Below are 19,377 nucleotides of genomic sequence, written 5' to 3'. Positions count from 1 at the left end.
GGCTACCGCATATATCCTGCCCGCACGGCAGAGTCTGCCAAATTCCCCATGGTGTACTCAATATGCCAAATACCAGTAACAATGATGGGTCTCATTCTCCTAACCCTGAAAGAGCATTTCTCAGGGCTAGGACGGCTAGGACGAAGGAGACATTACTGGTGCCTGCTCGAGGCAATCGACAAAAACAGGATGATCGTGATCGTGATCATGATTTAAAAAATAGCTTCTCACCCCTGTTCTTCAAAAAATAATACTTTTTTCTCCCTAAAAGTTTAGCTCCATTATGAAACTGTATTTGACCTTCCTCTGCACTCCTTCAAACTTTTCTTTAACCATACCTCATGGTGTTTCACTAATTAAAAAAAAAATAAAAAATTTTTAAAAAATTAAAAAAAGAAAAAAGAAAAGAAAGAGAGGGACAGACATACAAGGACTGCACTCATTTGTGGAATATAAAATAACATGATATGAGACTGACACCAAGGACCGTAGACACTAAGGCCAAGAATATTGCCCCATAGTTGGAAGCCTGCTTCATGAGCTGGGAGAGAAGGCAACTGGAATAGAGAACAGGTCACTATATCAATGATGATTGTAGGAATCATTCATGATGGGAAATGTGTGCTGAAAGTATATAAAGAACCAAGTGTGATACCTCTCAGTATCTATATTGCAAACCATATGCAATATATAGTAGTATATATAGTATACGTAATGCAACAATAGTAGAGAAAGTATGGGGGAAATTGTCTACCATATAGGCTGGAAGAGGGTTGGAAAGGGGGAGGGGTATACTGGGGGCATTGGTGGTGGAGAATGTGCACTGGTGGAGGGATGTGTGTTCGATCATTTTATGACTGAAACTCAAACATGAAAGTTTTGTATCTCACGGTGATTCAATATAAAAGTAAAATTAAATTAGATTAAAAAATAGATAAATAAAATTGCTCCAGCGGGCCCAGTAACATCTCCATTGGAGATTTTTAAAATAAAATTAATATATTAATATTTAAGATACTATCTCACATGTAGTGGGATTAGCCATTTTACATACTCTTAGGCAATTTGTGGTATTTGGTGTTTTGTTTTATTTCGTAGGTGCAACCGTGTTATTGCTCCCTTTGATTTGAGTTGATTTTCATGTGTGAAAGTTTCTTATTCTGTGACACGCCACAACTTTTACCTATTCTCCTGCAACAGATAGGACAATGCTTTTAATTCAATGATTTAAAAAGCATCACACTCTAAATACTTTTGTTAGCCTCTTAGTACTACTGAAGTCCTTATTAGCTTGAGTTATCTGATATAACAGTCTAGAGAAAGAACTCCTTTGCTACATATCCTTCTTAACACTTGGTCATGTACTTCTCCACATCTTCCAAGCTGATGGAAAGCAAAATGTATTTCATTAACTCTAAATTTTAGTTCCTTGTAATTAAGAATATTTTTCACACTGTGAGCCCTTCTGTGTTTTTCTTCTCAGTGAACTTTTGTGCAAATCATTTGTCTGGCTTTATTAATATATTAATTGGTGGGGGGAAGTGGTACATCATGTATTTCTAGAAGGATCACATGGTTGGAGGTGGAAACTGGAGTTCCTGCAGGTAAGGTGATTGCTGTACAGAATTTTCTCTTTTTTTTCTGAAAAAATAAATTGAGGGGCCAGAGCAATGATACAGAGGGTAGGGCGTTTGTCTTGCACACTACTGGCCTGGGTTCAATCCCCTGCATTCCTTATGGTTTCCCTGAGCACCACCAGGAGTAATCCCTGAGTGCAGAGCCAGAAGTAACCCCTGGGCATCACTGGGTGTGACCCAAAAAGCAAAAAAATAAAATTTTAATTAAAAGTAATTTGCAAAACTCTTCCACAAGGACCCTATCATGTGAGGTTGACCTTATTCACTTAGATTGGATTGATTCTTTGAAAAGATAAAGACAAAAATGATTAATCAAGACTTTGTCACTGCACAGTGCTAGTACTTATTGGATATTGGGAAAGTTTTCTCTTCCCAGAGTAACAGTACTCGTGGCTGGATCCTTGCCTTGGCTATAGCAGTCTTCTAGTCTCAATAAGAATCTAATTGAGCAGCAGCGATTTCCCGGTTCAGGAAAAGTGCTTGAATGTTGCCCTTACTTTCTTTGAATTAGCCCACTGAATCTAGGATGGGGCTACATACAGACTAAACTGAATCATTCCAGCAGTTGTGCACAGATGGTCTACAATCTTGAGTACTCCTCCATAAATAAGGTTTATTAGGGGATTAAGTGATCACTTGTCAGTCTTAAAAGGAGTAGCATGGACCTCTGCATCATTTGAAGATCTGTGAAGATCTAAGCGATGCCCATAGCATCATCTTGTGCTGGGAAGCTTTCTATCCTCCATCCATCTGTGTCTCTTTACTCTAGAGAGTTGACTTTTTTTAATGCACAGCCCAGAGCAATGCAATACATGTAATGTATTAGATTATAGAGGGCATAATAAAGCATTCATGTCTCCCTCCCTCAACAGATAGAAAACAGATGTGTTTCTAAAGCAGCTCAGAAAGTGAGAGGAGATGAGGGAGAGGTAGGGGCAGGAATCATATTTTGCAGCCAAGAAACATGAAATAACTATGCTTTCAGGCTGGGGTCATGGTGGTATGCCTATGGATTCACCTCCACACCTGCATAAGGCCATTTGTTAAGGCAAAAAAGATGGAAAGGTGAGTTATCCACCACTGTGAGTCATCTGGATCAGAATTCACGTGGAGATCTCCACGAAAGCTCATAATAAGGAGAAGGGAAGAAAGCGCTGTAGCTGATAGATTGATGCTCAATCTTGAGTATGGGTGAGGTGATTGTGTTCTTGTTTATAGATCTTACAGATCATCTGGCAGCAGAGAAAAGAATGAATTGATTGGACTTTCGTTTTCCCAGTATGTAGTATGAGGACCTTGCCACATCAAGCACATCTTAGTAGGAAAAAATCGCAAGCTGATACCATCACTGAACATCAATAGAAAAAATGACAGAGACACAGGGAGTTTTCCCATGTCCTAGAGCCCCCAAACGATGTCAGGTTCAACCTAAACCCTAGCCTGCTATTAGTACTTCTACGAATATGCCTTGCTTCTCCTCTTGGTATGGGGAAATTTGATGACATGAGACCAAGCAAAGCAAGAGCATGAAAATATTTCTGCAACACAAAGGCTGGAGTGAGAAGAGACTTGCTTCAATTAAGAAAGAGAGATAGCATGTCTTCTGATTCAGTCTTTGGTAATCCACTAAAAAGAAACTGTGCTGAGGTTTGAGAGATAGTACAAAAGGTAAAACTGGCCCTGGTTTCATCTCTAGTGTAACATAGGCCCCCAAATACCAACTGGTGGGTTCCAACTCCCTCTCCAAGCGCTGCAAAAGAAAGAAAAAGTGCTGAAGTATTTTCATCTCCATCTGATATTCACTCCTCCTATGGCAGGTTAGGACTCCAAGTTCAGGGTGCTGGGAAGAAAATTCTCATCAGTATTTTGTTTTTTTTTTTTAATTTTTGGACCATAGTAAGTGATGCTCAGGGCTTACTTCTGACTCTGCACTCAGTAATCACCCCTGGCAGGCTTCAACACACATCTGGGGTTCTGGGGATCAAACCCAGGTCAGCCACATGCAAGACTCTACCCATGATACTATTGCTCTATATTCCCCTCCCATTAGAGCCTTGCCTGGTTGTGGTACAGGAGGTGATGTGATCCAATCAGAGCCTTCCTCCCTTTCCTTTTTGGTAATTTCAAGAACTATGATTTGCAAAGTTATTCATAGTGGAGTTTTAGGCATACATTATTCCAATCCCAATCCCACCATCAATGTCAGCTTTCCTTCAAGAATGTCTCCATGCTCCCTCCTGCCCCTCTTCCCTCAATCACCCTCCTCCCACAAGTCCCCTTCTTGGAGAATTCAAAATTTACCCAACAGTGAAGAAAAAGTTGAACCATGTCTCAAGTGAGGGTAATTGGAATCTGTTTGGTTTGCCTGAGTGGGCAAAGTCTCAAAGGACAAGATGATGCCAACAGCTCCACTGGGATCCTGGCTGTCAGAGAAGGGGTAGCAGACAGTAGCTCTGCTTGCAAGACTGCAGACAAGCCATTGGGCATCCCCCTGTACTCCTAAACACAGCCCAAAGGAGCTTGCATTATCCCGAAGAGCTGCCAAAATATTCTCACAGGAATATGCAATGTGTAGCCCTTGGGAAGGTGATCATAGATTCTGTTTCTGAAAATATGGTCCCTTGCTGGAAAAATCTCCACGGGGGCCTTGAAAGAAGTAGAGATGGGCCGAGGAAGAAACGGGTCAATCAGCATCACAGGATGGTTGGAGATCCCACAAACCCACTGGGAAACAGAGAAGGGGAAAGTGGGTAGTTGCCTCTCTCCCCACACTTTTTCTCTCTGGTGTGTGGATGTGTGTGTGTGTGTGTGTGTGTTACAAAAGAAGGGGAGGATCACTCACATACTATTCAATGATGGTTTTGAAAAATAATTTATTGATTCAAGAAAGAAAAAGCAAATGGAATTAAGTTGTCAATGTGAAACCATCACTGGTTGTCACTGGTATCGGAATGTGGAAAGATTCCGGGGCAAGGAGAGACTTTAGGCCTGTGATTTGCAGGATGCTGTGCTCAGACCTTTCGCATATGGACTTGAGCAGTGCTTGTGATTTCAATGCATTTCCTGTGTCCCAGCAGACTGGGCCTAATTGATCTCATTATAGTCCAGTACATTTTGCCTTGGCCTTGGAAATGTCGATGTTACCAAGAAAGCGGCTTTTGATTTCTTTTTCTTTTCTTCTACATTCTGCTTTTCTTTCTTCCTTTCTCAAGTTCTGCTCAAAGGTCAAAGCTGTGAAGGTTGAAAAACTCACAATCCAACCATAGAGTTGGAACATTCTGGCTTGAAGATCTGTTTCTAAAGTCGGGATATCTAACGAGACACCCTTGGCATGTCGAACAGGTAGTGAGGGAATCTTTTCTACACAAAGGAACTGATCTATGTGTAAGATGCACTGAAACATTTCACTCACTTCTCAGATGTTTCTTGTTCCCATCGGCAGAAACATTTCCTCTTGCTCCCTCTGCAGCAAAATCTGCAAGATCTCTAAATGATCTTAGACAACTTTTCTGTCTTGCAGTTCAAATTTTTCTGTGTTCCCTTAGTTCTGTTAAAAGTTTTCATCCTCAACCTTAAGCTGACAATGAAACTTTGACAGTAATGGACTCTTGTAAAAAAAAAAAAGTCTTCAGAGTTGACTTTTTTCATTTCAGCTAAAACAATGTCATAAATATACTCATCTGGATTGCGGTCTAGATTTTCTGTCAGCCAAGAAGATCGATTCTGCAAGTCATAAACCAGAGATCATGAGTTGATACTGGCTGTCACCAATTTCAAGTATACCATCCAGTAGTATATATTTAATTAATTAGTGTACTACCAATCCGACTACACTAAAATATAAAGTGCATCTTTTATTTGGTGATTTGTGCAAACCATGCCATTCATGGACTTACACTTCAGACTGTTTTGGTACTTGAATACAGGATTAATTACATAACAATTTTATGAGCACTGCTGAATTGATGTTCAAAACTATAAAATAAAGTATGCAGAGAACCCCTCAGTTATAGACCAGGAATCAAATAATAGTTTGTTTATGCCTATAGTTTATCTAAATGGTTGCAAGAGAACAAAGATTAATATTCATGCTCTTTACTTTCTGGCTCAGGACTCTGCCTATTAACAATAACTGTCTATTTCTAGGATTGCACCAAATTCATCATTGTGATTTGCTAAGTTTTCTTAGTTTGATTATCAGGCCAACTACCTCGGTCCCAAATTGTAAATCATTTCCTTAATCCTACTTAATATGTCCAGTTTTATTTCTTCTTTTTCATGCTGTCTTTCCTGACCTTCCTCTTTTATTTCCTAGAATATTCTTCCTAGAATGTGAGAAGTTGCACTATGAGAGATTAACAAAGCACAAGTCCAATGCATCAGTAGTCTAAACTGTAGGTTATCTTGATGACTTCACAATTCTAATATAGTTTATGATGCTCCAAGAGGCAGACTATAAAGAGTTTGTTCCATTAAAGGATCATGGAAGGCAAGTAATTCAACCAAACTCATTTGGCCTACAAGGAACCCAGAGTCTGTATCTAGCTGGGAATTGAGAGTGGAAAGCCAAGGGTGTAAAATAGATCATCAGTGTTGTAGCAACCTCAGAGGCAATGTATTGTATTTAGTGTCCCCCAATCCAGTAGCCACTGATAGTTCTATGACATGTGGATCCTTCTATAAACTTTACCACTGAGGAGATGAAAATAAAGAAAGATACATAAGGCACAGTACAGTGTTTGAGTTACTCTTAGGAGAAAGAATTCTTTGATGACACACAACTCAGAGAATAGGAGTATCTCCAAAATCATAATATAGCCGCTGATAGTTGAATTTTGGAGAAAGAAAAGACATGGGTGGGAATATGAAACAGCCAGAGATTTGGGGGAGAGAAATCTGCCTGCAAAATTGATATTCTAGACTCCAGTGAGTTTGTGGGGTCACGGAGTCATTTTTAAAATATTTTTAATTTAATTTTGTATAAAACAGCCTTGCATGGTCATCCACATCTTTCAGAAAAGCCAGCTCTGTTTGAAAGTCGTGGCCTAGGGCTCAGGCTGGATTCCAGCCCCTTCTAGCCATTGAGTTTCTCTGCACAGCTGCACAGGGAGCCTGACTTCCGATTCCTACCCCCATCCATCCCACTCTGATGTGTGAGGCAAGGTCGGAGTAACCCAGTGCTGTTGGGATCATTATCACCTAATCTGTTTTGCTCAGGCAATGAGTGTTCTTTTATCCACTTCCCTGGTGAGCAAGGATCACAAAACTATAAATTATCCCCAGAGCTTTCAGTGTCTTTGCTCTGAGGCAAGATCCTCTTGGCACCCCATCCATCCCCTTCTCTTCGTGATTCATCAGGATTCCTTTTTCCCTATCTGTCTTTTGGTCACTGACCTATGCCCCTCACAACCATGCACACATGCCAAGTACAAAGAGATCTGTCCACAAAGGACAGATCCCAGGGGCAGAATCGAATTACCACAGGCTGATTCCCACCATCCCTCTCTCCTGCTCGCATCCTGCCTTTCAAGAGCAAAGAAATTTGATGTTGTGGTAGGGAAAGTCAGATGAGGTGGGGTGGGGGGGTGGAGGTGCTATTTGCAGAGAGATTAAGATCTCTCTGTTTTTTTTTTGGGGGGGGGGGAGCGGGAGGGGGTGGGGAGGCAAGGATCAGGAAGGGGCCAAAGTGCAAAGTAATGTCTCTGCTAAGTCAGTGGGGCATGCCTTAGTATTTGCTTTAAAAAGTATTGCTGGTGCCAGAGAGATAGTACAGGGTTTATAGTACTTGCCTTACTTGAGGATAACCCCAGTTCTATTCCCAACACTGCATACAGTCCCCCAAGTACAGCCAGGAATGATTTTTGAGCCCAGATCCAGGAATAAGTTGCCAGAAACAAAAAAAAGTTCTATGGAGAGGTTAGGAGATAGTACAGGGGTTAGGATACAAACCTCGTTTGTACCAGACCCAGATTCAATCCCTAGTATTACAGGGCTCCCTCAGCACCACCAAATGTCACTCTTGAGATGCTTATCTTCCAGCACCTCAAGGATGACTCTTGAGGTATCCATCACTGCAGGGCCTGAGTTGCTGCCCCAGACCCATCTTTCAACCTTGTCCAGGCATCTTTGGGTGGGACTCCAGGTTCTCTAAATACCACTAGGGAGCACCCCTCCCACTGAGAAGTGCTGCTGAGCTTGAATCCAAAACTCAAAGCAGATTTCCATTCTTTGGGAAGCCTGGTTGAAACCAAGTTTTGGTGTGGATGCCATGCCATGTGTGAGCAGGAAATGGAATTGTGACCCAGTTTTCTCACCTACAGACTGAAACCGGTGTATGTGTGTGGGGGGAGGAAGGGGGAGGCACCTCCTGCCAGCTTACATGTCCTCCATCTTACAAGAGGCAAAAAATGCCTTCTGTCCAGCCATGTCTCTACCCACCTCTCTTCTTTCTTTCTCTCACCCTTCCCCTTCCTCTCTATGATGCCAGCTTCTCTTCACCCCCTTCTGAAGAGAAAGTTCCAGTCTCCCTCCTCTGGTTCCTGCTGCCAGGCAAGAGAACGTGAGCGCTCTTTCCCTCCTGTGAATACAGCCATTCTGGATCAAGACAAGACTCACCCTGAGATGGAAGAAAAGGTCACCTTGCTTGCTGAGCATGTACTGGGCCCCCAACAAAGAGACCACCCTTCTTGGGGAAGAAGCACTGAACCAAAAAGAATGTTGCTATTCACCAGACCAGCTTACAAACTTGAACAAGGGGAAGTTCAAAGATCATCTCCTGAAATCGAGAAACAGGAAATTTTACATATTTAGCTTCACTGTACACCAGAACAGTGAACTATTCCTGGGGAGAAAAAAAAAAGGTCTTTTATGCCATTTCAAGAGAAATATCCTACAACTTATTAAGGACTTGACCCAGTCAGAGATCCTGGAGACAAATCTTTTTTTTATTTTGGGGGGGGGGGGTAGGGCATGCTTTCCCCCAGAGATTATGGGCTCTATATCAGTACAAAACCATTTGTGTCTAATTGCTTTATTTTGATTAACAGAAAGTAGGCTGCCAGATTTCCACCCCGATCTCCATCCGAAATCCTTGGGGACCAATACAAAGCTTTGCAATTTATGTGCCCACTTGGGTCTTTGAATTGACTATCTGAATATTATCCTAAAGCTCTGTAAGAGGAATGATATTGTGTGGTGGGGAAGTGAAGGGACAGTTCTCATCTCCAAGCCTAAGTTTCTCAGATTCTCTTTTCTTTCTGCCCAAGACTCTACCTCTTTCTCAGCACCACCAGACATGCTGAATTGTGACATTCAACTCTAAGTATAAAGCTGCTGTAAAACACAAGCAAGCCTTTCCATGAAGCACTTCTCTCCCATGACTTCCTAAGTCACTGCAGTTAAACTGTTAAATCCCAACGGCTTTACTCAAAAGCCATTTATTCCCATGTATTTATAAAGCAAACACCAAAACCGCCCACTGTCAGCTGCTCACACATATGTACCCTTAGACACCTCAACGTCTTCTGCAGACCCGCCAGGAGGCACGGCTGCTATATTGTACACTACTCGAAATGTAATAATTAGCGTCCGTTAAAGGAGGGGAAAGAAAGATATCATTATCTTGTAGCAAATGACTGGAATCAGTATGTCCAATTTTCTAAGATTCACGTTGAGGCCTGGCTCTAGCATAACAGAATGTGGCTGTCACCATTCCCCCAGCTAGCAACAAACGGTTTCTCGGTCTTCAGTAACAGTCCTTGGACAACATTCATTGTATGGAAGTGAGCAGAGAGGTATGTCTCTCAGGTTTGAGTCCTTTCATTGATATGGCTTAAGGTTTGCATTTCCTTTTCTGGTTGGATTTCGTGTTTGGTTGACTTATTGGTTTCATTTTTGGTTTTTTTTTTAATTGGATTTTTGAGCCACACCTAGTGGTGCTCAGGGATTACTCCTGGCTCTACACTCAGAGATCACTCCTGGTGGGGACCATATGAATTGCCAGGAATCAAACTCAGGATGGCCACATGCAAGTGAAACATTCTACCCACTAAACTATTGCTCCAGCTCCAAGCTTCCTTGTTTTTATTATTTCTTTCATAATTTATTATTGAATCACCATAAGATAGACCATCGCAAAGCTTTTCATGATTGGGTTTCAGTCATGCAATGTTCCAATACCAATCCCTATACCAGTATATATTTCCCAGCAGCAATGTCCCCAGCTTCCCTCCCACCACCACCACCCTCCCACACATCTGCCTGCCTTTATGGTCTTTCTTCATTCTCTCTCTCTCTCTCTCTCTCTCTCTCTCTCTCTCTCTCTCTCTCTCTCTCTCTTCATTTCTGCATTATGGTTTGCAATACAGGAACTAAGAGTAAGAGGTCATCCTGTTTGCTCAGGATGTTTAGTGCTTTTATTGTGAAGGTACAGCTAGAGTAGCTTTTTGTTTTAACTGGGTGATGTTTTTGGGATGTGGGTGTGACTGCCAGGGCTTTCAGAAGTACAGGGAGGTGGGGAGCAGTAGCCCATCCCGACTCTGAGAAACTTGCTCGTTTTTAAATGTATGGTCAGCACGAAGTCGTCTCCTTTCTCCTTTCTTTCAGTCTTCCTCTCAGCCCATCGTTTTTGGACTCTGCGGGCTTATTTTCTACTGTAGTCACTGTGATGTACAGGCATATCATTCTCTTCTCTTTCACTTGAAGAAACAGCAATCTATGTGTCTGACATTTTCATACACAGAAAGGCTTATTGGAGGCCTGGATAGTACAGTGGTTAGGGTTTTTGTCTTGTATGCTGGTGACCTGAGTTTGATCCCCGGCACCACATATGGCACCCTGAACCCCACCAGTAGTGACCCCTAAGTTCAGAGTCAGGACTGAAGACTGAGTACCACCCAGTGTTGTCCCAAAACAAAAGTAAACCAGAAAAATTAATGATTTAATGGAAAGATCAGGCTTTCCACCTAAGCCTTTCCCTCAAATCCTCCCTTTGGGCTAATATGTGGGTTTTATAAAAATAAAGATATCAAACTAAGATACTCTTGGCAGACAGTGATCTCAAGACTAGAGTTCTAACAGCACGATTTAAATTGACAGCAGTGGGAATTCCTGAGACACAAGAGTCAATTAAATTTATGAAATTGGACCCAGGGTAGGTGGAGGGGCATTAACATGCAGAACCACTTTGACATTTGTGATAGAAACAGGCCAGACCCTTCCTATAGGACCCCTCTGGGTTCATGATTTCCACTCGCCTCTCTTTCCTCCTAATCTCAAAATAAGGAGCTCAATGTCTTTGCTTCATTTTGCAGGGCTGATTAGCCAGCTAATGGACCATCTAGCTATGGTTTCAGTTTTCTCATATTTCATTAAATTCACGTGATTTTTGTATTACCAGTTAGTCTCCAGAGAACACTAGTTCCTCCGATTTTTCTTCAGAAGCGCAAATGCATGTGTCTCTCTTCTCTGTTTTCCAAGAGTTGCTTGACACATTTGGTCTCCCTATCATGGACAAAAGAGTCCTTCGAAACCAGCACGGCATTTTACTTCCCATCCCTCCTGAATCTTCTGCAGGATCCTAGCTCAGGAGCACAGGAAAACCAAATGTATGCCTCAAATATCTCTCTGGTCCCCAGGAACTGTTTCTTCTGTCTTGTGACATGGTTGAAGACCACCCAAACCTTCTCTCTGTTTCTGCACGTCCCGTTGGAAGTTCAGAAGTGCAGTTACATCTCCCTGTTGACAATCCTATTGCTACTTGTCTTCATTATTTTGATTTCCTACATTGAGAGTTAAGAAGTATTAAGAACACAGGAGACAGGCTGTGTGTTTGTGTGTAAGAGCGGGGGAGGGAGAGAGGGAGGGAGAGAGAGAAGGAGGGAGGGAGGGAGGCCTCAGCAGTTACTTCTTGAGTAGAGCTGATATGGGTCAGGCATGTTGATAAACATCATATAAAGACTGTGACCCATAAGCACTAGCAATTTTTCAAATTGGTATAAAGTTGTTTGTAGCATCCTCTTAAATTTTGTATTTTATTTTTCATTGAGGTATATCATTGGCATATGATAACTACGTACATTTCAGCTTCATCATCACAAATGTCTATACCACACCACACCAACTATCAAAGGTCTAGTAACCCACAACTGTCATCCATCACCCTCTCTACCTGGTCTGTCCACGTCTCAGTCCCCTGGCTGTTGGGGAGCCATTATGCTGACTCTTTGTGTTGTTATTATCTCACTTTGTCTGTTTGCTTTGTTTCTTTATATCCCACATAGAGTGAAAGCATCCAATGTCTTTCTTTTTGTGACTGATCTCTCTTGCCGTAATTCTCTCAAGATCCATCTATGGTGTTGCATGTGGCAAACTTTGATCTTTTATGGGGAGGGGGCTCCCAAGTGGAGTTCAGACAGTGGGAATCACTCCTGGCAATACTAGGCCTGGTGATTTAATGGAAAAACCTGGGCAGACAGTCCTGTTTGCTATTTCCATACTTTGTGGTCTCCAGGAATGCACCCTAAATGCTCAGGAGAATGCTTGGAATCAGCCTGGGTCTGACTCATGCTAAGGCATGTATGTGTCCTACTATTGCATCTCCTGATTGATTTCTCTTTTTTACCTTCTTTCTTTCTTTCTTTCTTTCTTTCTTTCTTTCTTTTCTCTCTCTTTTTTGACACACCCAGCTGTGCTCAGGGATTACTCCTGACTTGATGCTCAGTGGTCACTATTGGTGGGTTCAGAGCACCATGCTATACCACGCACCAAACCCAAGTCAACTATGTGCAAGGCAAGCGCCCTACCCACCATACTATTGCTCTGGCCCCTTTCTTTCTCCTCTTCTTTCTCTTTCTCTTTCATTTTTACTTTTGCTTTTTGAAAAATTGAATCACAATGAGATTAACAGTTACAAAGTTGTTCATGATTGAGTTTCAGTTGTACAATGTGGAGCACCTATCCCTTCATCATTATCCACTACCCTCCACCACTGTCCCCAGCTTCCCTCTTGTCCCTCAGCCTTCATTATCTTCCATTGTATGCACTGCAGTTTGCAATACTATTACCAAACATATATCATGCATTTCTTCTGTTTTCAGAAGAGCAGAGTACACAATTTTAATTTAAAATATTACATAACAATTTTACATAATTTGAACTTTAAACATCTTCTACAACTAGACGTAACAATAAGGACATTGGTGGTGAATGTTGGGCTTTTGGAATTGGTTGGAGGAAGTAACTGTAAACATAACATTAACATTAACATTAACATAAACATCAACACTATTGTGAAAATATGGTCTTAACTAAAACAACATAATAGAAAGAAAGAATCTTAGGGCCAGAGCGATAGTATAGCAGGTAGTGTGTTTGCCTTGCACATGTCCTACCCAGGTTCAATCCCCGGGTTGAAGATCCCCCGGGTTGATGATTCCCCAAGGACTGCCAGGAGTTATTCCTGAGTACAAAGCCAGTAGTAACCCCTGAGAATTGCCGTTCTGACCCCAAAAACAAGACAGAAAGATAGATAGATAGATAGATAGATAGATAGATAGATAGATAGATAGATAGATAGAATTGAAAGAATCTTAATCCCATGGCAACAATTTGTTTTTCTGGTTAACAGTCCATGCAGCCTAGAAGACCCACAATTAGAAAAACTAATTTCACCAGTGAGAATTTGTTTTAAATGTGTGAATCCTTCTTCAAAATTTTTTAATTTAATTTTGTTAGGGCTGGAGCAATAGCACAACGGGTAGGGCATGTGCCTTGCACATTGCTGACCCAGCCGACCTGGGTTCGATTCCTCCACCCCTCTTGGAGAGCCCAGCAAACTACTGAGAGTATCTCGCCCACATGGCAAAGCCTGGCAAGCTACCCGGGATGTATTTGATATCCCAAACTCAGTAACAACAAGTCTCACAATGGAGACGTTACTGGGCCTGCTTGAGCAAATTGATGAACAATGGGAGGACAGTGCTACGGAGCAATATTTTACACAGTGAATCCTCAGCTGCTCAAAGCATGTAGCAATTGACTCAGGATTAGAAAATGGGATGAAAGAACCAAAACTGGAGTCCTCTTAATGATATCAAAGGAGTGAAAAGGTCCTCGAGTTAGAGGATTATTCTATTCCTTCCTGACAGTGGGTGCATATATTCCTGTAAGTACTGCACAGATATTTATGGATATGTTACAGTGATGAGTTATGTGTAATCATAAAAGAAATAGCACTTATATAATTAGATAAAGTAGATAATTACAGACTCAGTTATAATTAGTAGAACTTTCAAAAGCTAAAAATCCTAGGAAGAAAACTACAAAATCATTTCATCTTCGCTCGACATTTTGATAAACAAACAAAGCAAATGGCCCTCGAAACTAGTAGCTAATAGCTAGGCTGTCATGTTCCCCTCAGCACATAAACATTTCACAGAATGTCAATAATAATTACACAAGGTCACTGGGAGACAGTGAAATGTGAGGAAATATGTCAGAAGCATGCTGTAAGCATGCCTGAATCTGCAGGCAGAGATAAGGACATCCCAACACCCAATTCCCCAGTGCTCCCAAACCCCAGGTTCCAGAACTTAACATCAGCCCCTCATCCCCTTCCCCAAACCATACAGACAAACCCTGGACCAAACCCTGGACCCCGTATCAACCCCGTGTACTTCTTGATCTTGAATCTAGGTGAGAGAAACATGTTTCTATTGTTTTGAATGGCATAATCTTTGATACTTTATTACAGAAGCTCTAGGAAACAAATACACTCAATTAACTCCATTATGATCATTTCTTTTTCTTATGATCATTGCAAGGAAAAACTCTGAAAAGTCGAAATATCAACGACTCTGTGTTATGTTCTTATATACAGTGACTAAATCGAATTCGGAGTATTCTATCCTTGTCACCACGTGCTCCCCCAAATTTGATACTATATAATACTTTATTTTGATATATCTTTAAAAGCCACTATTGAATTTAGATAAGCTACATTTTCATATTCTTGGGTGTCTCTGAGGGATTTGGAAGTTACTGGGAAATCAATGGAAACATATGTCTATATATTTAGAGGGATGACTCACAGAGAAATAGGGTTTACCAACTCTAATTCTAGCTTGAACACCATGAATTGAACACTTTATTTAAAGACAGTTGAAGAAGTCAGTTGATATTTCTACACTGGGAGAGTGAAGACTGCGGCCCTTTGCAGACTCTAGAACCTATCTGAATAGATATCTGTACTTCCCAATTGTAGCCATGAGAACTTGGCCAAGTCAGTTAACCTTAGGCTCCAGTAAGAATTAGATGACTGAAAAAAAAATAGAATTAGATGACTAAATACCAATAAAGCACTTAAAAACAGTGCCCAGCATGGGTTAAACTCTGAACAAATGTTTACTGTTATTAGATTGACCATGCAATTTATCTTGTACATCTGGAGAATTATGCGAGTCAGTGGAGCTCTATTATAATTAGCCTAGTTAAAAGTGTCGTTGAAAAGTGTCTGGGCAGCCTGAAGCATGCAAAAAGCAAAGATTTAATACTTCTATGGACTGAAAAGGGTTGTTTTAAGGATTAGACTATAATTTTGGATTAAATTTTATTCACTTCTTTAGGAAGAGAAAAACAAATCTCCAAATCCACAATTTTCCTCTAATTCTGAAATCCAGGACCCTCTAAGAATTTTTTTATTTGTTCTCTTTTGCTACAAAAAATTATTAGAATATGTATTTACCTGGGGGAAATTTTGGTCCTTTATTTATTCCAGATACAAAACATTATTTTGTCCCAAAACCTAAAATAGCAATTAGCAGCAAGGTGCATTATATCCTTCTAAAATCAGAAATATGACTATTTCAAAAGACACCTTGCTCTAAATTTTTTCTTTTAAAGTAATGTGGTCTCAGCATGGTGAGCAACCACCATGCTGAGACCACTCTCCACATGCATGAAGGTACCAGCAGAGGAACAAAGGCATGCGGGTCCCAGGTCTGAGATCTCCAAGCCTGCCTGCTCGGATCAGGGCTGAGTATCCTCCACCCAGATCCTCCATATTCCAGTAGGCAGGGGTCACACCCACCAACTGGCCCCCTGGTGCTGTGTAATCCCATCAATGGCCAAGACCCAGAGACTATAAAACCCAGCTCCTGGAAGCGACATCTTATTATCTCATTCTTACTTTGGACAAACTGGCAGGCTACTGAATGTAATCTGCCCACATGGCAGAGTCTGGCAAATTCCCCCGTGGCATACCCAATATGCCAAAAACCAGTAACAATGATGGGTCTCATTCTCCTAACCCTGAAAGAGCCTTGAATATGGCACTTTTTAAAAAAATCTCAGGGCTAGGACTAAGGAGACATTACTGGGGCCTGCTCGAGGCAATCAACGAACAACAGGATGATCGTGATCATGATCATGAAAGTAATGTGAACCCATTCTTTTGTTTGTTTCATCTCAACAAAAACTTGTGAAAACTCTATTCTGTAAATTGGCAAATTAACCAGGCATCAGTAATATCAATTAAAAGTGAAAAATGTGTCTCGAAAACAAACATTTAAATCACTGGAGGGTGTAGATGCATGGATTTTTGCCTATGGTAGGTACCATATCTTTGGAACATTGAACTGAAATATAAATACTGAGTTTTGAATACCATGTCTTATTCTAGATGGTTGAAAATGAGCAGGCATTTGACCACACACCTAAAAGATGACTAGCATTTTATTAATAAGGAGAAGGAGGAGCTGGAGGGGAGGCAGAGATGAAGAAAAAAATGGAGTTTGATCTTGGGACCAAAAAACATTTCTTATATACACAACCAAACAAGGTGTATGACTGAAGCAGAGAACAGTGACAGGAGGTAGTAAGATTTACAGGAAAAATTCAATTGCAATCCCCGAGAAGAAAAACTAATATCAATTCTTTGAGAATGTCATTATTTCCCATTATTGAAAGAAGAAGAAAAAATAACAGTTGACTTTTACTGTGCAGTGTTCTTTTCTAATAGAATGACATATTTTGGAGAAGGAAATGTGGTATTTCTGACTTGACCCTTTGGTGTTGCAGAAAAAGCACCAAGCAAAAGGAAACTTTATTCCTATGGGCCCTATTATTTCTTGGATGATATGGACAAAGAGTCATCAACTTCTCTATGTCTGTGGCCATAGCAAGCCAGGCTTCAAGGAACAGGAAGTGACTCTGGATTTCTGGAAATACTAAGGTATCTATCTAGTATGAAAGGATGATTTTACTATATTGCCAATGCAAGATGTAGGTGTGGATAGCTCAGAGAGTTTTACAAACATCATTGAAGTTGATCTTCATGTGCAGAAAGAAAAGACAGAAACAATTTCTCAATACATTTATTGAGATGTTTTGAAGTCAAGGATTTGAAAGCAGCTGGAAGCTAGCTCTAATCAAAGTAACTATTAAGACCACTGAATATTGAACAGAGAAATAAATGTCCCAGAAAACCACAAATATACATGCCTAATGGCCTCCCGAAGGGGTTGTCCCTAGAGAATGAACAAAGCCAGGCAATTTTGTCTTTGTCTTGCTTGCCTCTGAGCTGTTGGCATCAGCATACTCCTTTTGTATAGGCAAACAGGTCATCTCTGTTTCTTATAGTCCTCCCTCAGTGGAGAAAATGTACAATCTGTGCTGTCCAAGTTTTCCAGGCCTTAGCACCATCCTCAATTCCAATCTGGAGAACTCATACCCAAACTTATGTGGTCTTCAGTCTGGAATATTCAATCTGCATAGATTGGTCTATTCAGGGTGACCCTTGAACTAATGACCTAGAGCACAGAGAGCAACATCATTGTATGTAATTTTGGCTGTTGATTTCCACAGATATAAAAGATACAGAGAATGTGTTTTCAATGGCTAGAGTCCTGGAAAGACACCAATAATCTTCTTCAATTATATGTTATTTAGATGATACTAGGGTAATGGTACTAAAAATCGTTTCCCTCATATCAAAAACTCATTGTGTGTATAAATTCCTTTGTTGTGTAGTGTTGGTGGTGACCTCAGGTTCTGGTGGTCAGACAGATCTATATGTCAATAGATTCTCTTATTTTGAGCTGTGTATATTAACTAAATTCCTTAATTCTCTCTAGTCCCAGTTTTTTCTTCTACAAAATGAAGGAAATCCCACAATCCACACAGCATTTACCCAGGAAAAAAAGAAGAAACTGCAAATGCAACAATCGAAATAAGATGCTCAGTAATGTACTGCAAAAGTGGTGCTAAACAAATAGCGACAGTTAGAATATTGTTGAACTTGGCATGCACCATGATTACAGTGTTATTGCACCTAGTCAATGATTATCAACAGACTCACACTGAGTCACATTGAGTGACTGACCAGAGTCACCTTGGCAAGTAAGCACAGGTGTTACGCATATTTTCTGATTCAATTTTGTAAGCAAAATCAAAGTCAGAGGGTAAAAATGAAACTAAAGTCCAAATTCCCCCTATTGACTTGCTATGTTTTTCTCAAGAGCATGGAAAGGCCTCGAATGTAGGATGAACACAACCTACACAGGACCAAAAGCTTCTCAAAGAAGCATTTATTAAAGGTAAAACATTGTTTACCTGACTATGCTTGAGCAGAGGGGTAGGTAGAGGGAGAAGGGAAGGAGGAGAAGGTGGAGGAGGAACAGGAGCAGCAATGACTGCTATGTGTTTGGCTTCACTGGATATGATGATAGAAATAATTGCAGGTTTCAAGAATTTTCTAGTTACCATAGATGATGTATTTGGTTGGCATTGGTGATAGATTATTGGTATTCGTGATTTTGGGTGTTATTAATTGGGCTACTCTGTCTGGAGCAGAATGGTAATAGCAGTTTGAAAACTAAACGGAGATGATCCCAATAAAATCTAAAGGGGTGCCCTTGGAGAGAATATATAATACAAAAGATGGAGGGGTCTGAGTAGAAGCATCATTCCCCTGTAACATAGAGATAAAAACAAGAAGGGAAAGCTAAAGAAGAGCCCTTGCCCTCCAATTTGTTACTTGTTGGCTTTCTCAATGAGGAATAACACTGAGTTCCTTCCCTCTTCCTTCATAGGGTGTCCATGTTGGTGTGAACTTTCATGGATCAAAGAAGAAAACAAGGGGGTATGGTGCCGCCAGCAGGTCAATCTGTACCTGTGAGGCGAGTGCATCAGCAGCCTGGTGGCACCGTCAGACTTCCAGATACCCCAAAATTGCTGCTGTGCCTTTGGCCAGACCCCAAAAACTTGGGGCAAAGTTTACCAAGAAAGTAAACGGCCAAAAGTTAGGTATGTGGGAAACACACCCACAAACCACCTCCAGCTCAGCTATCTAATTGGAGGGATGGCCTCTCTGGTTTCTGATTGAACTGCTTAACGGCCATGATCCCAAAGACTCAGAAACAAATCTCGAAACCCAGCGGCTTTTGGCAGAAATGAGTCTAGACCACACAGTAGGTTACTGTCGCTGGCCACCCCAGGGATGAAAGGGTGTTGTCCCTCTGCCTGCTTCCCCCTGGCGGCCCGGTTGCCATCATCCTCCAGAGGCCATTGGACAGTCAAGTTTGGGCCCGCAGTGACGAGACATTTTGGGCCTCATAGGATGGGAATGGAGCCGGTCCTGTCCTCCCCACCCCAACGAGACCCCAAATCATCACCCACGAACGGCCTTTCTGGCTCCCCCGCCCATCCCGTAAGACCCTGCATATCTCATCACTGGGGGCCCAAA

The sequence above is a fragment of the Sorex fumeus genome, unplaced genomic scaffold, assembly GCF_029834395.1.
Source record: "Sorex fumeus unplaced genomic scaffold, SorFum_2.1 ptg000051l, whole genome shotgun sequence".
NCBI lineage: Eukaryota > Metazoa > Chordata > Mammalia > Eulipotyphla > Soricidae > Sorex > Sorex fumeus.
Note: the sequence above shows the minus strand (reverse complement) of the source record.